This window comes from Spodoptera frugiperda, chromosome 30, assembly GCF_023101765.2.
Source record: "Spodoptera frugiperda isolate SF20-4 chromosome 30, AGI-APGP_CSIRO_Sfru_2.0, whole genome shotgun sequence".
In the NCBI taxonomy this organism is placed as follows: domain Eukaryota; kingdom Metazoa; phylum Arthropoda; class Insecta; order Lepidoptera; family Noctuidae; genus Spodoptera; species Spodoptera frugiperda.
The window spans coordinates 1,682,501-1,702,348 of record NC_064241.1 but is presented as its reverse complement, the minus strand read 5'-3'; the positions used below and the strand labels follow the sequence as shown (position 1 = coordinate 1,702,348).

The window sequence follows — 19,848 nt, the reverse complement described above, 5'->3', positions numbered from 1 at the left end:
TTACTTTAATAGAAACTGGATTTAGAAGAAAGATCAAAAACGGTTCAGCTTGATTTACATCTTCAAACAGGCCACAATTGCTCGTTTCTAAGTCTCCCTAAAATAGCCCTTATTTCAAGGTCGTTAAGATGATATTATTTTTCTATTTATAGTTAAAATACTATTTCTTTTCTTTGATCTAGAAATAACTTGATTGGATTTTTATCAGTGTATTGGATTTTAATCAGTTTCGACAGTATATTTGTACTTTATGTAATATCTATTTATCAGAAACGTGGGTTCCCATCCCAATTTTACGGTGACACCGTCGTTATAGTACCATTTCTAGATATAATTGTGCACATATACATATGATAATAAAGTAAGGTTTATCCTACTATGAACTTAACACAAACGTACTATCATTGCTTGTGACAAAAACAATTATTTGACAATTGTAAGTAAAAATAAACAATAAAACATAACATAATCAGAGAAAATGCGTTGACATTTAACTCCATAAAGTATTCACCTTACAAATACGAGAGCGTAAGTAAAATTCTACCAAAAAGAATTCAGAAAAATTAATCCCACAGAGAGCAGAATCACATATCCAGTGTACTTTGTAGGTCTTATGTTTTAGTAGACGTACAACTGCTATGTAAATTATTTTTAGGCACAGAATGTGAGCGAAACGCCTGAGAGTGATAAAATATTAGCTAGAGTGTCTCTTTGGACTTGTAATCGCGTCTAGGAATGGCTGTTTCCACTGAAATTTTGGGAAAAGATGTCAAAGTCAACTGAAGTTACATAGGAACATTATGTAATTATTTTTATGCCACATTAAGTAAGGAGGCTGTGCTGTAATGTAATGAAAAATTACTTCTTTATTTTGTGAAAATGTTAAGGCGTATGAAACGAAATAAATATAGTTATATTCAACTAGCTTCTGTCATCGGCTTCGCCCGCGTTCCCGTGGGATAAAATACTATAATCTACCTCTGTTCCAAATGTCATCTCGATCCCGACAGCTATGTTTTTCGTGACGGATTAACAAATAAACATTCAAACTTTCGCATTTATAATATTAGTAGGATAATCATTCTGATAATGAGTTGCTAGTATAAATCATCATCATCAGCATATTTTTCTTCAAGACATTTTCAACTTAAATGTTTTGTAATGAAGTTAATATTGCAATGAAGTATGTTAGTTTGGAGCATAATAACAGTAATTATTACAACCAATTACATAAAATATTTCAATAGATGGATGGATTGGTGGTTTGGTTTTTGGCGTGCCTTTTGTCTTTTAAATCCATAAAACTCGAAAACTAGTTGTTCCATATGTTATAGCTACATACCTACATATGTATTGTTATGTTATATATTTTCCATAACAAACACCTGCCACCATTTTATAGTTTACTGCACAATAAATAACTTATATAATATGTTGTATCGATGGTACATTTAATTTCCTAAAGTTTGAAATAGATTTTATATTAGTGAGATTAAATTCTCAAAGCGGATTGTTTTTATCAATTATCTTTGCAATCAAAATATTATGATACTAGGATAAACCCAAGCATAGATATGATATAATGTACATCCCTAACACAAGTAAGATATTAGGACAAGCCGCGGCACCAGTTTTTTTTTTTAATAACTAACGTGAGACATACTAAATTAACTAAAAATAACGGTTTACTTACGTAGTAAGCGGCGCGGCGTCGCCGCCCCTGCCCACGCTGCTCAAGATGAAGAGTTCCTCTGTGAGACTCTGTTACTTCAAACTAGAAGAACTTTTTCTCGGTTAATTATGTATTATGTACCTATAATGTTTTTTTTTTTAATATTAAAAGACATACAGTTAAGAAAGACGTTATATAAGTATCTACGTACACATGTAACTAAAATTAAATCTAGCTATACACAACAAATTATTTCAGAAAACCATAAATGCCATTGAAAATCCTTCACTTTCTACATTATTATACTTTCATACAATCACAACTAACACTGACTTAAATTTCGACTCGTGGCGGGCTTTCCTACTCTATATAATTCTAACTTGTGGCCATTCCGCCAGCAAACCAGTGTCGTAGTAATTAAGCACTATTAATATTGCCAACAATAAAACTCGTCTGCTACTAAAAAGCGACCAGATGCTGAGCATCTTTCCAAAAAGCAGTGAACATAAGTGTCTCTGAAGTGAATTTAGTGTCGCAAACTGCACCATAATGTGCCTCATATATCTTTCCCTTTGCTTTATTAACACTAACTGTTTTACCATCTACTATTTTACTATTCACTATGTTTAGGAATAGGGATGATAGGGTACAAAGATTAAAAATCTATTTACTACGTCTGTTAGGTAATGAAAAATATTAGACATGTATTTTTATTGTATTGTATAAGAAAACAATACTATAAGTATTGTAGTCCTTTAAATACAATCAAACTAATAATACCTCGAACAATATTCTTAGTTTAATACCAAAGACAGGAGAAATTAAATTCAAATTGATTTACGCTGTAACTGTTACAGGCAAATTCCTTTGGTGGCTTTTCAAGCATAGCTATGCGCGTTACTGAGTTTTAGACAATCCAAAAGCAGCTGTAATTTCAGATTTTGCCTGCAGCAGTTTTAGTCCTCCATATTGATTTGTTCAACGTCAAATGTTTGCCCGTTCATCGGCTACTCGGAACGAAACAGCAGCGTGTGAAATGAGCTACCGTGCACGTGCAGATTTTGAACACCTGATTAAGAGAGAAATTCGATGCTTTGGACCAAGGTTTTGTGTTCAGGCTTATCCCATTACATAAGGATTATATAGGACGTAGTGCTCTAAAAATAATGGCGTTCGTTATTACCTGAAATAATGGTTAGAGATTTGCCTGTAGGACTGCCTAACGGCTAGTAAAACAGGAGTAGGAACGGCGTGGTTATTAGTCAGTAAGAGCCTGACACTATCTCTCGCCTCGCCCAAGGCGGAATGTCATTGGATGGTTTTCACCCTTTAAAAACAAGAACAAAGAAAATAATGAAATGTTTTCTTTTTTGCAATAATGTTAGGTAATCGTTTCTATTTAAACAAAAAATCTAGAAATGAATTCCAAACAATACATTCTCAACACATAAAATGTCGAAATTAATTGAAATAAATCATTTAAGTCCTTCCTCTATTATAGAGTAATCCGAGTACCGAAATATCAACAAAAACGAATTAAATCGCAACAAAACATTAGGCTCAAATGTCACGGAATCCCCCATTCATTTAGGCAGGTTCTATATCCAATTATGTTCCAATATACATAATCTCGGCGCATTTGGCCCAAGGATTACTGGGGAGCCGACGGCCATTTTACATAAGTCTTGAAAAGAAAATTGGGTGTTTCAAATTTTGTTACCGACTCCAGGCTAGGGCTATCCGCTTTGTTTTTTTAAAGTTTAATGAATTTTTATGAGCAACGTTAAAGAATCTGGTGCTGTAAGGTTTTTTATTCGTTGCATCATTTTTATGAGTTTTTAGTTTGTAGTGCGATGCTCTTTTATAATGAATCATAATATTTTTCAAGTTTCTGCTTTAGTTTGCTTGTTTAAAGTTGATTCTTGGCTGTTTTTGGGTCGAGAAGAACTTGAGTTGGTTATGTAATAGAAACGCTGATAATACAAGTGGAAACTGGTTTGATTGTCTCATTGTTTACATGAAGTAGGCTCCTAAACTAATTAACTGATTAAATAAATCTAAAACTAATAATGCGCACCTCTGCGTACCCCTTCGGGAATAAAAGGCGCGGCGATATTGCTTTTTTAAATAAAACACTCGTATTGTTCACATAACAAAATAAAAATGTGCAAAATTTTGTACAGCTTAGAGATAAACGTGATATATGTAAAGAAGTCTGCAAGTTGCATTTTATATCCATTCCATTGTTAAAGCAAGTTTCTATTGATAAGTTCGTTGAAACGGAGCGTATGCAGTAATGCACCAATGTGTGCACCCGTATGTGGAACGTTGGAATTATTTTGTATCCAGTTATAATTGTCAGGACATTTTTTAAGACATCATTTTTAATGAGTGTAAGTTAATTTAATACTTTTTTGTATGAAACAGGCCGGTAAACGAGCAGACGTATCACCTGATGGTATGCAATCGCCGCCGCCCATAGACACTTGAAACACCAGAGGCGTTACAAGTGCGTTGCCGGCTTTTTGGGGGTTAGGAATTTAAGGGTTGTTGTTCGGGAATCCCGTAACCTCACTCACGCAACGAAACACAACGCAAGCGTTGTTTCACGTCGGTCTTCTGTGAGGCCGTGGTGTCACTCCGGTCGAAGCATGGTTCTCCCACACAGAAAATCAACGAATTTATTTTTTGAGACAATTTAAATGTCAGATGTTTAATGTAAACTAAGTTATGTTTGTGTACACTAAGAATTTACGTGTAAATCCAACTGTGACGATTTTTTACTATTTCATTGGCGACTTACTTTACGGATCCTGGAATTATATGGCAACAGGCTCACCCTCTTATCTGTTATCTATTCTATTCTATCTATTACATAGGACTTATAACACAAATAATGAAAAGTGGGAGTCCATTGTACACTTCCATTAAGTGCCGTAATATAGACCTCTGCCTACGCGTTCGGGGATAAAAGGCGTGACGATACTTACTCCACTTTAGCAAATTGAAAAAATAAAGTGAAATTTTACGGAACTGTTAGCATTTAACATTTTAGCGAAATGACTGACAAACTAACTTATAATTTAATAGGGTTGGCACATGATTTATTTATGCGCGAGTTTTTAGCTCGTGACTAAAACTGAAAAGCGCTTCAATTTATTTTACTCGTTGTTATAACTTTTATAGTCACGTTAAACTACCGGATAGTATTTTATTCATAGTTTATAGTTTTACTGCTCTATATATATCGAACTCTATATACTTATATACCCGGTATTTTCGAAAATGTTTTCGTAGTTTCAAATCCATTTTCAATCATTGCTTTCGTGTGACTACGAGTATCAAGCTTTACATTTTATAACATATGGTTATGTGCTATTTTAATGTTCAGGCTGGAAAATTGGACAGTTATATTTACTTAAAAACTAAGGCCAAAAACGATAATAAGTGTCTAGTTAACAACTATAACAAAATTTAAATTGTTTCTTTATTTACTTTCAAGCCTAATGTGTTTCTGAACAAATGAACTTCAAATATTTGTATTCTAAATTCTCTTGAACGATCATTTGTGTGGCCTAAGTGAACAGCGTATGTAAGATTGTCCGCTTATGTAAAAACTTCTGTCTGGATAGAAGTTTGGAAGTGCACACAGAAATTATAATTATTTTGCATTCACTGGCAACATAATTTTGTCTTATGCGCCTACCACACGTGCATGCCTGACCACAGTTTTAATTGCACATGCTTGTCGCATGAAAAGACTGAACACGGATGTGTCTACCACACGGCACAGTTAAGTACGCGCAAGCCACATTCTTGTCGACATCGTCGGCGTGGAAACAATGGTTCCCAATGAAGAACTATTTCTTCTACTACCATTTTTCAAGTGTTTGCTTGTGAAAAAAAGAAAATACAAAAGTCAAAGTGTAAACGATCAAAGTGGACAAAAAAATGGCTGTTGAATAGAAAAATTCATTCACATCCCTTAACCACCTAGCGTCGGTCACGGTGACTCTGAGCGATCTATTTTTTCAAATATTTCCGTTACTACGTGGGCCCCACGCCTGTGACTCTGTGTACCTTTTCCCCTCCCTTTTCGGTTTGCGCTCTGCGCTCGGCCAAGCAACACGTGCGCGCAGTGAAAAGAATCAGGTAAATATATATCGTATGCGGTCCTGGTGACCGACGTTAGGTTGTTACGTTTCTTTTAGTGTTAACATTTTCTTATCGTTTTTTAGGTTCAGCATGTCTCAACGTGATCGAAATATCTGTAGATGGTTAGAAGAGAGTGACTCAGATGCTGAGGATCGAAGGGACGAGCCGGAATTGCCAAATGAAGACTGCAGTGACGTAGATACATCTTCTACGTTACTGCAGTCTTCATTTGGCCTTTAGACCACGTGATTGAAAGTGAGTGTCAATCAGACTCTGAAATTGATGTTGACGAGTTATGTGAAAATAATGATAATGATGATGGTGATGTGCCAGTTGATGATCAATCTTCAGATGACGATGTTCCATTGGCAAGATACCGGAACTATTTCGGAAAAAATCGGTTCCGTTGGTCGAGCCAAATTGTAAATGTTAGGGGGCTGTAATTTTGTAATGATTGTGATTTGATTGTGCCAATGATAGTTTTATATAAGAGGTTATATACTTAAATTACTAAAATAATTAAAAAAATATTGATCTCATTGATTGTTATTGCTTAGCTCTCAGTTTAATAAAAAACCTATAATTTGTTGAAATATTTGTAAGTGAACTTTGATTAATAATAATAAAAAGAAAAAAATGTTAATTTTAAGAATTTATTAAAACAATTTGAAATAAAAACAACTAAAGAACTTAATGTGGTTTAATTTTTTGCCAATTTATGACTTTTTAACCTTGTTAATAGTACTTAAACCCAAGCGGTCACCATGACCGACGTTAGGTGGATGTGTTACTGGAATACACGTTAGGTGGCTAAGGGACATATACATCTATCAAGGATTTAAGAGATGAGCCAAGCGATTGGCGGAATTATTTACAAATCCGCAATAGTAAATCCGCCATTTTTAACGACCGTGCGCATACAGTTACTCCACTCGACTAAACTGAGAGCGGCTTGAACACTGAACTACCAACCACACGCGCAGACAAGTTTGTACAAGTATAGCTTGCGCATGCCAGAATTTCAAGCAAGTTTAAAAACCATCAAGCCAAGCCTTGGAGTTTGCGCAAGCTACCGTTTTACCAACTACACGCACAGTGTTCAGTGTACAAGCTGGCATGCGCAAGTAAAACTGCGGTCAAGCATGCACGTGTGGTAGACGCATTAGTAAAACGTAACGTTAACTTATCGTGACGAACTCAGATTATTCTCTCGTTCAAACCCCAGTACCCTTAGTATGAGTTTGCTTTACGTTGCTTTACGCCGCTCTGATTGGTTGGTTCATTTGCATCGGCCAATCAGTACTCTTAGTATTAGTTTGCTGGACGTTTAAAATAATCGACACGAAAGCGCATTCGGTGCTCTGATTGGTCGGTTCGAATAAACCAGCGCATAATACAGAGCGCTGAACGCGCTCTCATTTCGTTTTCGTTTACCGTAAAGTAAACTCCAATTAACGATACTGATCTAGAACCTAGTCTGATAAATAATAATATCGTAATGATAAACGAGATCCGTTTAATTAAGCTGTTGCTGAGAAACAGCATAAATAAAAGTTTGATGGTTCAATCAGTATCCGCTTTACGCTATCACTGAGACCAGACCCTAAATGCTAAATGGTCTGACGAGTCATTAGTGTAGTTAACTATATAGTTTTAAAAATAGTTTCGCCAAATTCTTCACATCCCACGCTTGCAACTCGTTAGTTACCAGATGAAAATGTTAAATGAGAGATGAATCATGTACAAAGGCTTTAAATTAAGTTCGTGGGCGATTTGGATTAATACCAAATTTATCTTCACCAATAATAATTAATATTTATAAACATAATATTTGTAACTACTTACCATCAGGTGGGATTGTAGTCAAGCATTAGATTTTATCGAATAAAAAAAATTAAAAAAAAACTAAACTAAAAAAACTAAAAAGTTAATCAAAACTAAAAATTATTTCTATATAAAAAGCATTAAAAAATCACGTCACATCAAATAATTATATTGGTTCTGATTTCTTTCATCGTAGATAAATTTTAATAAAAGTATAAATAATACCTAATATAAAATTAGAGGTTCAACACAAAGGCCTAAAAAGTAATAAACAATATGAGTTATATTACATGACATTCTAATAATATTGTCCAGGATTATAATAATATTTTTTCTCATAACAGTTGGTAGTCACGTTTTATTTTGATTTAGAAATACAGCCTTGGGCTCAGTGTCAAATAGGGACACATATTAGAACCTAGCAACTGCCTGCTTGGTATATATCTGTTCTGAGAAAAATCCATACCTTTTCCAACAATAATACAATAAAATTCTAAGAAAAAGTATTAAAAATGAACTTGGAAGTCCATATAATTTCAATTCTTTCAGAAATAGCTATCTGGCTTCCAAAAAATCCAGGTACGTTTTTTGCGTCTAAAACGACCTTTACAATTGAGAGATCACTGTCGTATTTTATTCTAAAGGTCAAGTTTTTAAATCGTGTTGTTATAAGTACTCGTACCATAGGAATTAATACATGTAATGTTTTACTTTGTATTTCTGGGAAGAAATTTGAGATTTCAGCGGTCTTGTTATTCTGCGATAATATTGAATATGTTTAGGTATGTTTACTTACAATATTATTTTGAGAGAGATATTCAATTTACATAAAGTATATTCTTGTACACTTGCCGTTACGCGGCTTCCAGTCGAGGATTTTTCTACCCCAGCGGCCATCAAGATGGACAGATGACCCAGTTAAGGTCATAGGAAGCCTCTGGATGCAGGTCGCTTCCAACCAGCCTAGCAGGAAGCCATTAGACTGATATACCCACACTAGGACTTTTTCTTTCGTCGTGGGTGCGTTTAAAAACACACAAGTTCGCTTGCACATAGCACCCAGACCCGAAGCAACAATTTGAGGATCACACAAAGAGTTGTTCCGTGTGGGGATCGATCCTGCTACCCGTTGCACAGCCGCCGCGCCAACTGTGCAGTCAAGTTTTGTAAGTTACGTCTATAAAATGAAACCTTTGAAATGTCGCTATACTTTACATTAGTTATAGTTACACCTGTAGACCAGAATAGACAGTTTAACCGTGAAAATATGGAACTGTGCCACTTATATGTATAACTAGCTTCCGCCCGCGACTCCGTCCGCGTGGATGTCGGTCTTCGCGTGGATGTCGGTCTTCGCGTGGATATCGGTCTTCGCGTGGATGTTTTATTTCTCCATTTTTTACCCCGTTCCTACTCCTGCTTTTCGAGCCGGAGCCCCGGTAAACCCGCTAGGTAGTCCGCAGCTCCGGATCAGGCATCAGCCCTACTGGGCCCCATCTGTGGTGGTCTGATGGCTCTATGAGGCGCGCGCGGAACGCGACGCGCCGCACGCACGGGTTGGGGCCTTAGTCTGCTATTACAATCGTGTCAGAATGGTCGATCATTGATCAGTGCGAGAGGGACGGAGCTATACAACCTACATAGCTCCGTCCCTCTTGCACTGCTCAGTGATCGACCATTCTGACACAATGTAATAGCAGACTAAGGCCCCTGGTTCTATTCGGCCGGTGAGCTACCCTTGCTCGCCGGCCGCAGGCCCGCACTTACGGTGGCCGGAGATCATCCCGCGATCCCCGACGCCCGGACGTCTCTCGCGACGGCTGGGGCGTGTGGAGGTTTGTTCTCTCACGCGCCCCGCCTACTCCTCCAGTTGCTATTAATTTTTTCAATATTTTTAACGTACAGAATTGAGCCTTCTTCAGATTTATTATATGTATAGATAAAACTACATACCTATAACTACTATAATTAATAATACCTATAATTAATATAAGTACTTACGCCTTTACCTACTTAATATAAACTAAGCGTAATTCATGTATATCTTTGGTGTTTCTGTACCGATTTCTATGATTCTTTTTTATTAAATAGGTAATAATGTAAACATTTTTTAATTAGGAATGAATGAGTGTTATAAACGTAAGAATAGGTAGACAAATATAATCAGAAAGCTCCGAACTGCTAAGCTATCGGGAGTTATACGTGTTATTGTGAGTCAACCATAAAAGATAGACATTTGCTGTCGTGGAATATTTTTTAAACAATTTTAAGGAGAACATTTCTGTCATACATGATTTCTGTATAGCTTTAACCATTAAGGCTGCACACGCGACGGAAGCTTCAAAAATGGAGTAAGTTCTCCGGTTTTCCCAACATTTCCCTTCACTGCTCTACTCCTATTTATCGTAGCGTGATGAAAAGTATACTATAACCTGCCCAGGACTATGAAGAACAATTGTACCAAGTTTCGTTGAAATCTGTCCAGTGGTTTTTGTTTCTATAAGGAACATACAGACAGACAGACAGACAGACAGACAGACAGACAGACAGACAGACAGACAATTTTTTTTCTGATTGCAGTTTTGGCGTCAGTATCGATCACTCATCACCCGCTGATAGTTATTTTGGAAATATATTTCATGTACAGAATTGACCTCCCTACAGATTTATTATAAGTATAGATTTACTTCCATCACGACTGCAGTTAATAAAATAACCGACTGAAACGAATACACATAAAATTCATGTTACGAGTATTTAGAGAATTAAATACCATGATTTTATGTTTGCCACGGACTCCAAAAACATGTCATAAAGTAAATCCATTACCTAATGAAATGAAAGCGCAAAATATAATTCGTTTAATCCAGTTTGTGCCAGGATTTATTATAGAACTGTAGATTTGGAGCAGAAATAGCCTGGCACATTAATGGTAGAGGAAAGTAAGTGCCTATTAGTAGTACGTTCTAGACAATAACGGTGTAAGTAAGATTTGTACGGCGATTCTTTGGTAATGGATGTTAAATACGAATTATGTGTTTATTTGTCATGATTCCTATTAGTAAAGTACTAGAGGTATTTAGTTAGAAGACAGATTATTGAGTAAGCTAGTACATTTGTATGAAGAATTACGTAATTCGCGATATCTCGTCAAATAAGATTGTTAAGTGCGAACATATTGAATGGATACATCCATTTTGGCTGTTCGTATTATGGATCTTTTATGTCGGAAGAGTTTAGGCACTATTCCAAAATTGGTAGCAGATTGATGACAATAAAACGTTTCTCTGACTCAGCTTTTGAACTTGGGACATCGTAAAAACTATTTCTATGTTCATAGAAACAATAGACTAGGAGTTTAGTCATAAAAGCGTAAAAAGTACTCAAAGAAAATTACCGAATTAAGAGAATAAAGACCCAAACTACAAAGCAAAATAAACCGTAAAACGAAACAACAAAAAGTAGCATTTCCAACAAACCAGTTCCACACAGTTTGCTGCGATCAAATTTCAGCTGTTTACAACACGAGGGACATATGTCAATGCATTGTCTGGATTTCAACAAAGGCGTAACTAGATACAGAAGGTTCAGCATCCCTGGAAAGTGCACATGACTATATAGAGCTATACTAAACCAGTTTACCCTGGTCTCGCTTTGTATCATCGTTCCCAAGATTGGGAGGTCAGTTTATGCTAGTTATTATAGCTTGATATGCGGTGACTGCCGAGATCACTGCGCTACTGTGATCTATACATGTGTTTCTTTGCGTGTCTATTTGCTATACTTCATTCTAGAGTACTGTTGATGAATTGTTACTAGTTGTACTTTACAAAGGGGTAATTGATGATACGATAATACTTTTCTTTTCATAGTAAATGGGAATTTTTAAATGATATCGAGATTTATTTTGTTTTGTTCAGTGCTAAGGATTTGTTATTAGACTATTCTTTGTGGGACTAAAGGCTACATTGTATTCTTGAGAACTAGCTTCTGCCAGCGACTCCACCCGCGTTGCCGTGGGATAAAAAGTTGCCTACATGTTATTCGAGATACCAAAATCGACTTTTGTTCCAAATTTCAACTTCATGTAGTTATTTTAGAGATTAAAGTGTAAAAGTATTATCTTACGAGGAGTGTCAGACTCTTACTGACTAAAAACCAACCCATTTGTACTCCTGCCTTTCGACAGCCGTACGACTAGGTAGACCGCAGCTCCGGATTAGGCATCAGCCCCACTGGGCCGCATCTGTGGTAGTCTGATGGCTATTTGAAGCGCGCGCGGAAGGCGACACGCCGCAGGCACTGGTATACATATCACCTAGACTTGTATTATCCTCTTATCTTAATTAGATATGTGCGCAATTTGACCTAATTACGATTCTTTAGAATACAAAACTTATTGCCGCACGAGACATATACAGTACGAATATGTAAACAGTAATAGTGAAATATTAATCATTTATGTTGTACTATTAAATTGAACAGGTGCACAATTCATTTTTAATTTAATTTTAAGTATTGGTCGCGGAATAAACATTCATTTGGACTACGAAATTGTTTCGTTTAAATTATTACTAAGTTGAATATGGATCTGTTTTCTGTATTTAACCTTATTACGTCCTACCTACGTCATTAATATTAAAATTTATTATTATTTATTTCACAGTTCATGCTTTTGACGATACACATAATAAAGTTAGAGCTAAAAAATACACGTATCTAGACTCAAAATATTATCAGTTTTTAATAAAAAAATTTAATCATAAAAATGCGTCTATTTGCGTTTTTAGGATAGCATGTACATATTTATTATGAAATAGTTAAGTAGAACAACAATTAATAAAACTGTGGAGACTGGGCATCAGTTCTAATGGTTAAAAATCTTACTAATAGTTCTCTATCTCCATCAGTCGCTATTTTAATTCTGAAGTCAACAATCACAAGAGGTATTTACGATTTTAATAATTAGTTCAATCTTCAATCAAACACACAAAAATCTTCTAACAACGAAAGATCCTTTACTATTTCCGAATCTCGTCTTACCAATTCCTTTTTATCATCATGTCTATCTTCATTTATCTACAAGTGATCTCCGACCTACCAGGCGCACATAACTAACAGCTGATAGTTCAGTTCCCTCAGGGAAGAGCTCGAGAAAATATATACACTAGAATTATTCATCCTGTATTTTAACGCCTTCGCGCATCGATGAGCCTCGTGGGTGCAACATTTTTTTTAAGAAAAATAGGGGTGTTCTTTATTGACGCATACAATTTTGGGCCTTAGCTGCACTACAACAAAACCGTGGCAGTTAATCGTGTAATATTTAATTGTATTGAAAGACAAGTGCAGCCGCTTGTATTCAGTTTCTTGTTTCACAAAATTGTGCGGTTAAAAACCTCTGCAGTTTCGCGGTTCGCCGTGCGACCGAGATTTTAAGGAAATATATATATTTTTGCTATAAGGGGTAAAAGTGACGAATAAAATTACACCTAGATCTCATTATACCGTGTGTCAATGGTTCGTATTATCAGTTTTTAATAGGGACACATATAGTAAATGGTAGTGTGTAAGGAAGTAGAAAGGAGTTGAGTTTGTTTTGTCCAATCACAGCAGCTGTCAGATATTGAACGTCCAATGGTGTGACACTAGCTAATTCCCTATTGGAAAAAAACCGAGAGGTTTTCACTAGCACCATCTGAAAAGGAAAAATACGGTAGGCCCCATTTAGTTTTAAACACGTGTGCCCACACTAGTGTTTGCTTCTGTATCGTAGATGTAAAGTATTGAAATATGTAGGTATAACTGCAAATTTAATAAACTTAAAATGGTCTTCAGCAATGGATACCTACTCTTCTAGAGAAGGGTTAAAATAACACAACCTTTCTGAAACAACGTTACAACACGTCTTAAGAATAAAGCACGTGGCTGGGATTGCGGGGAGGGAAGACCTAGTTTCATATAACTCTATAGAACTGAAGTCACGTTGGTAGAAGATAATGCTGAGAGGTACATTGATATTGTAATGTCAAAGGACAATAATTACCATTATACTGTTCATTACATTAGACAATGAGAGTTTGTTGATTTGATTTTGTGAGTCTCTTAGTACGAGTTTGCTTTACATTGAACGAAAACGAAACGAGAGCGTGTTCGGCGCTCTGATTGGCCGGCGAATGAAGCAACCAATCAGTACAAACGAGTAAAACAAATTCGCACTAGGAATTCAGATTGTCAATCGTGTTGAACACATAGGATACATTTTATCCAACGGGAACGCGAAGCGCTGGCAGAAGCTACTTCGTATATAACTTTCTATATTAAAAGAGTTATTGTCATCAAACTAAAATACAAAATCACCGAAGCTCAAAACCCAAAATTAAGAAACACATACAAACCACTAACCACATCCACACACAAAATAATAAACAATTAAAAAAGAATTTTCGAAAGCTGCAAAACAATTAAATGCACACTTTTGTCTGAACACCTTTTGTTTTATTCAATGTGGTCAGTCCAGGACCGTGTTTGTAACACTAAACGGACCATTGTTAACCATTATGTACACCTGTGCACACAGTGCCGCTATTATAGACCATTTATGTAGTATTAAGTGGAGTTTAAGTCGCGACAATGCAGTCGAATGATTCACGTTTCAAATGTGTGCGTGTACTGTTGTATTTTTTAAAAAGTTAAATTTTTTAGTAATGAGCATGCATGAAAAGACTGATGACTGTGGATGAAACGACAGAAGTGTGTAAGAACCGTGGCAAGACAGGCGTGAGATTATGTATGTACATATATATAAAATTGAAGTCCAAACCACTTTAAAATAAAACTTACTGTATAAATATGAATCCTTGACCTGTGGAGTGGAATTCTTTGCCGGAGTCTGTATTTCCTGATGGGTATAACCTGTCTTCAAGGTCCGAGTGAATAGGTTGCTTCTGAAAAGCACAAAAGACCTTATATTTAGAAAATAATAATATTTAAGACAACAACGTAAGATTAATTTATATAGTATTTATACTTATAACTTTATATTATAAAGGTGTAAGGAAAAGTACTCGTATAATGTTTGATTTGATTAGATTGACGGTACAGATCAATTCACAGAACATTAAAATTGTAATGCACTTAAATTTTTACTTCAAGAATTTTATATTCGTCATTTCTGTCTACCCCTTCATAAAAATACTATGTAAAGGTAAGATATTATTTCAAGATCCAAGGAAGTAAAGTGGCCTTTGTCAACCACATTCCGTAACTTTAGTTATATACATAAATTTGTTTCATTCCCTATTTTATAACCTAGAGAAAAGCCGAGCTCAACTTCTAGTGCCTGTAAATTTCAGGTTATATTGGATACCAAAATTCACACAAAGTAGAATTTCATACTTTGTAAACTAAATCTTTAACATAATTCAGAGTTAGAAGTCGTAAACTGATCATGTTTAGTAGTTTATTTACGTTTGTAGTTCAGTAATAGTATTTTGTTCACAATATACTCGAATATCGTGTGCAACTTAGTATCTACTTTATAGTAAGTTTTACTACCTTTTGTTGAACTTTACAACTGGTTTTAGTAAATCAATTTAATATCTATACCTCATTATCTGAGCTGCCTAGCGGGTTACCGGGGTTCCGGCTCGAAAAGCAGGAGTAAGAACAGGTGGTTTTTAGCTCCGTCTCGCCTTGTTCAAGGTGGGAGAAGTCGTTGAATAATTTAAAGGGTTAAATTAATACAAAAAACCTCATTACTGCTTGTTAAAAGTGACTATACTTTATATAATACACTACAAACTAATTTTTTAATATCATCAAACATCACATGATGATTATTGATGGTGATCGTTTATAATCAAGTGATCCGCCTGCTCGTTTACCTCTTAACCCATAAAACATCATAATTATTAAAAAATTTTTTTTACTAACTTTATTGTGTATCAGTAGACCAAAATATTCGCTTTAAAAGGCATTCTGGAATAAGTACTTTTTTGCATATTTACAAAAGAAAACGGTAATAAAACTTTAAATAATTTAAACTAAAACCGTCTACTAATTTAACCTTTACATGTTTGCGTACTAAATATCAAGACTCGACACATAACCTCAAAGATCAGCAAGGTATACTCTCTCAATCGTTAAACCACGTGTCGTCGCAACGTGAATTTCCATACCGCTCTTAGGGTTAATGACTTTAATCTAGAACTCGTGCTTAGTCTGAATCTGAACTATCTATCAGATAATAATTAAGCTTGACGGCCTACACATGCTCGCTCAGTAATGACTAAGTAAACCAATATGGAGTATTGCGGGTTTGTTGTAAGTTACTGAATGACAGACAATGGGTACATAGAACTGGATACTAATAGATGTTTAAGTAAGACATTAGAATTTGTACTTATTGATATAAATATGATTTTAAAATTAATAGTTTAGACAGAGAAAGAGGGGAGGAAAGAGAACCAAAAAAAGTTGTTATTTGAGTTAGAAGAGCTTTTTGTAACTACTGGTCTGAACTTACTAATATCTATACATATAATAAAATCGTAGAAAAGTGCTGTCTGTACATTGAAAATAAAAATAAAAAAAATAGCAGGGGTTATTGTTATGTCGATGTCGAACCCAAAAATGTAATTAACTTTTTTTTTGTCTGTTTGTCTGTTTGTCTGTTTGTCTGTTTGTCTGTTTGTCTGTTCGTCTGTGCGCGCTAATCTCAGAAACGGCTGATCCGAGTTGGATGCGGTTTTCACGAATATATTGTGGGATGCTTAAATTTACATTTAGTGTTTGTTTCATGTCAATCGGTTCATAAATAAAAAAGTTATGTCAAATTAAAGAATCACGTCGAACATTCTATGCTTATACCATTAATCTCCGCAACTATTTGACGGATTTGGTTGAAATTTGGTACAGATATAGTTTAGAACCTTAGAAAGGACATAGATATATTTTTATTTCAAAAATCAAAAAATAAAAATAAGAAATAAATTATTTATAAATAATTCTATGTCGATCGTTACACGACTTCGGTTCATGTTATTGTTTTAATTCATCGAAAAAAGTAAATAAATAGTAAAAAGGTATGAAAAAAATAATATCAATATAATAAAACATTTAGTACAAAGAAAATGCTCTAACGGAGTATAGATAATTCTATGTCGATCGTTACACGACTTCGGTTCATGTTATTGTTTTAATTCATCGAAAAAAAGTAAATAAATAGTAAAAAGGTATGAAAAAAATAATATCAATATAATTAAACTTTTAGTACAAAGAAAATGCCCGAACGGAGTATAAATAAATAATCCAAGTTGTCTTTATCCTCGATAGATGGCGTTGGGATCGAAATAGATCGCGCTATGGTTTCGTTACATTCATTTGGTTGGGTATCGGCCGAGCGCTTCGGTACTATCGTAGAAAAAGTGTGTTATCAGTCGTATGATTATTTGTCTGTAGTGGTCCTGCTGTTTCGTATATTCTAAATTGGTTTCGTTGTATTTGTCAATTAATAAGTTTATTTGTTGGGTTTTCCTGGTTTTTTGGTTAAACTATTTAACGTAGGTTTAGTTTGATATCGATTATTAGTAGTTACTGTAGTTAGTTTTTTTAATAAAATTGTAAGTCTAATTTATAAATTAATTAGATTAGATTTAAGTCGTTTCTTTTAAATTATTTAGTTTAAGCTTGGTTATTATAGCATAGAGGATAGGTTGTAATATAGTTTCTTTTTTAATTGTTATAAATTCGTAATTCGTAGCTTTCTTTAGTTTTAAGTTAGTTTAAGTCCGTTTTTAAACTATTTTTTCAATGCCCTAAGTGAGTATACATCTATTAAATTCAAACGCAGAGCTCATTATGTTGATTTTTGAAGAGTTCCCTGGAATATCATCCACATCTCATTTTTGAAAAGATCCCGCGAGATCGGGAACTATGTGGTTAAAACCAAAAATTTGCCGGAAGTCACTATTCCACGCGAACGAAGTCGCGGGCAAAAGCTAGTTGTAAATAAAAAAGTTTATGCGTATTTGTTACTCAATGACGTCAAAAAGGCTAAAGGGATCGGAATGAAATTTGAACAAGGGCAGATTATGGTCTGGAATTACGCACACACATACTTTTTATCTTACGGGAACGCGGGTGAAGCTGCGAGCTAAAGCTGTAGTGTAATATTGTTTTTGTTTTCTTATTCATTCATAATCAGCATCACTAGCGTTTCATTTCATTTACTACTAGACACACATTAGCATCGACACACCTTTTTAATGTCACGCCACTGATCTCAATTTTTAGTACGTTTGATTCGTTTATTTTTATTCTGACATTTTTCGTTCAGTTACAGAAACATTTTAATAAAATTACTCACATTAAATCGTATAAAGTGTTTTAGTGACATTTTAAACCAAATCATAATACAATTTAGGTTAAATTTGTTTTGAAACTGTTTCTATACCTTTTTTTGTGTCTGTTTGCTTCGGGAACACGCAAAAACCACTGAAGGGACTATGATGGTTTTTGCCGTTTGAAAGCTTGTGACCTAATTAAAAATGGTTCTGTGTATCTTTATCCTGCCAGATGGAAGGTTAAATTGTCCGGAAAGGTTTCTTAACAAGAGTCTAATTGCAGATATGGTCTGTACACTGTCTGTGTACACTTTGGAACGAGCACCTAGCTTCACTGACAGACAGACTGACGGACAATTCAGTTTGACGTTTCAAAAGTGCTTAATTTAGGATTAATTGAAATAAATGCTTTGACTTTGACTTTGACGCTGTTTTTTGTTGTTTTTGTAAATAGTAAAAGAAGTTTCTGAGACTGAAAAACCAATTCTTCGAAGGGTTTTACCCTTAGAACCCTAGAAGTACTTCTTATCAGTAATTTTGGAAACTTTTCTGTATTCCCTAAGAAATAATTTGAGTTTTTGAAGTCGAAGTCTTGAAACAGACCGTTTCTGTCAGTCACTTAGTAACTAGTAACTTCTTAAGTACCTACCTATCTTTTTATGATAGCGTTAAATAAGAACAATTCATTTAAACTTCGGAATTGGCTAAACTGACAACCCCTGCTCAGTAATAATTTTTAGTAGCATAACTATAATAATTTCTACAAAATATTCATATTATAATAACGAAATTACAATACCACATTTGGACAGCACAAAAAAGCTTAAACACATTAATCAAAATAGGTACCTCATAGGTACATTTTTTCGTACGAATTTTCATATTAGTGGATACAAGGGGTAGGAATGTTTAATATAACCGTATCTTCTGGATCTGAAGCGCCATATTATTTTAGTTTTACGTATGTAGGCTCCAGACCAACATGTTTCGTTCGCTATTGCTGCAACGGTTTAATTAGCAGCAATTATTCGCTGCAATAATTTATGTAATTGCCTCTCCTTCTTGTGTGAGCACTTTGTTAAACAGTCTTTGAAGTTGAATTTATGAGTGTTGAATTAACTCACGTGTTTTGCTTAAACTCCTTAAAAGGGAGATTAGTTCGACAGTTCGATCGTGATCTGGCTGAAGATATAAGTTTTTAAACTGACATGGTCACTAGTAACATCATTAGAACTCAAAACGGGATATTTACCATGTTTTTTAGTTTTTTCGAGTTTCCGATATTTCGGCACTATTGCAAGCACCATCATGAATGAACTGTTTTGTGATCATGGCTATACTAAAAAAAAAACACGGTAAATATCCCGTTTTGAGTTCTAATTCAATAGCTGAAGATGATAAAAATTATGGTTCTATACAATTTTGCTAAAAAGAACATTAGTTTTTTGTAATAAAAACTACGACTAGCCCGCGGTCCATGGTGTTTTTCTTTCCTCCCATGAAAGTGCGTCTTGCGCTTGACCTCTCCCTGATTATGACGGATTGCCATTCCGTGTTTTTATATACTTGAGTAATGTGTAGCGCTATTCTAATTCGAAATTGATTGGACTTATTTAGAGAATATTGTTTCAAGTAATAACTATTCAAGACGAGTATAAGTATAAACAGATCCAAAGATACCAGATTCTATTACAGAAAAATATGACATAAAGGATCTTTAACAAGATAAATCTTGAAGCGTGGGTGTATGCTAAACACCCACTCGTCATCATTTATAATGTCGATCCCATAGTAATACAGCCTGTTATAAAGGATCAGGAAAATCCATACAAAGGCTCCATAAGTGTAGTG

At 34.9% G+C, this 19,848-nt stretch overlaps 1 protein-coding gene and 1 long non-coding RNA gene across 4 annotated transcripts in view; one reads left to right on the top strand and one right to left on the bottom strand.

Annotated features, from left to right (window-relative positions):
• LOC126912830 (uncharacterized) overlaps positions 1-19,848 on the bottom strand; it is a 481,090-nt gene that overhangs the window by 5,356 nt on the left and 455,886 nt on the right. Inside the window, exon 2 of one of the 2 annotated variants that reach the window (XR_007707478.1) lies at positions 16,319-16,584. The exons of the other annotated variant lie outside the window; for it this stretch is intronic. This is a non-coding gene — a long non-coding RNA (uncharacterized LOC126912830). Of the gene's footprint in view, positions 1-16,318; positions 16,585-19,848 lie in introns of those variants that run through there. 2 annotated transcript variants of the gene reach the window in all.
• The window catches only part of LOC118269701 (uncharacterized), a 185,769-nt gene that overhangs the window by 90,758 nt on the left and 75,163 nt on the right, over positions 1-19,848 (top strand). The window lies entirely within an intron of this gene.